A 933-nucleotide genomic window follows, 5' to 3' on the forward strand; every position below is an offset into this window, starting at 1 on the left:
CATTCACATTTTCTTCAGAAAGTGAAAATGTCTAGAGAGAGATACAGAATAAATTAAGTGTAGTTGTATAATTTAAAAGAGCAATGCTGTACTACTGTACCATTCTGTACATACTGTAGGTACACTGTCACTGTCTGTTACCTTAGATAAAGATGGATTACATGCATGCATGCAGGAACTTTCAAACTGCACTTTCTCAATGTTTACATGTCCCCTGTTCTCGCTCTCACTTTCTCTCTCTCTTTCTCACACACACTCTTTCCAGTTCTCAGATTGCAGATTATTACAGATATATTGCCATAATTATCTATCTTTATAGCGCCTTTAAATGTCACATGTAGTCAGAGTTATGGACTTAATATTACAAAGAGGGTTAAGGCACAAGGATGACTTCATAAAATTATAATTTCAGTAAAGCCAGTTTCCATTTACCTTGAAAAACTGAAAAATATATACATTAGTAATGTTTGTGAAAGTGGTAAATGCATGCATATAAAAAAAAAACAAAAAGTAAAAAAAAAAATATTTTAAAGCAGTGTTTTAAAAATCCAGATATAAGTAAATGACAAGTGTCAGTGGAGCTGCTAGGATGAATCACAAAACCCAGAAATGTCAGCAGCCTGCAGTTCAGTTATTTATTTCCTAATGACTAATGTGTTTGGGCCATTTTAAATTTCCACTTCTGGAACATCTATATACATGCTATTTGCATCAAACACTCATTTATGAGATGCTAACACATAATGAGGTCCTCAGGTTCTGGTTCCTGTTGTGTAACCAGGAATAGAGATTTGTCCTCTTAAGGTGTCTCATAGCTTCCAGTTCACTTTAGGATTCAGTTTAAGGCCATACTAATTGTTTTTAAGAGCCTACATGGCTTAAATTCATCTTACATTTGTGAACTTGTGTCTTAGGGCCCTATCATACACCTGG

Source organism: Sinocyclocheilus rhinocerous, unplaced genomic scaffold (genome assembly GCF_001515625.1).
Source record: "Sinocyclocheilus rhinocerous isolate Xijiao unplaced genomic scaffold, SAMN03320098_v1.1 scaffold5767, whole genome shotgun sequence".
NCBI classification, from domain to species: Eukaryota; Metazoa; Chordata; class Actinopteri; order Cypriniformes; family Cyprinidae; genus Sinocyclocheilus; species Sinocyclocheilus rhinocerous.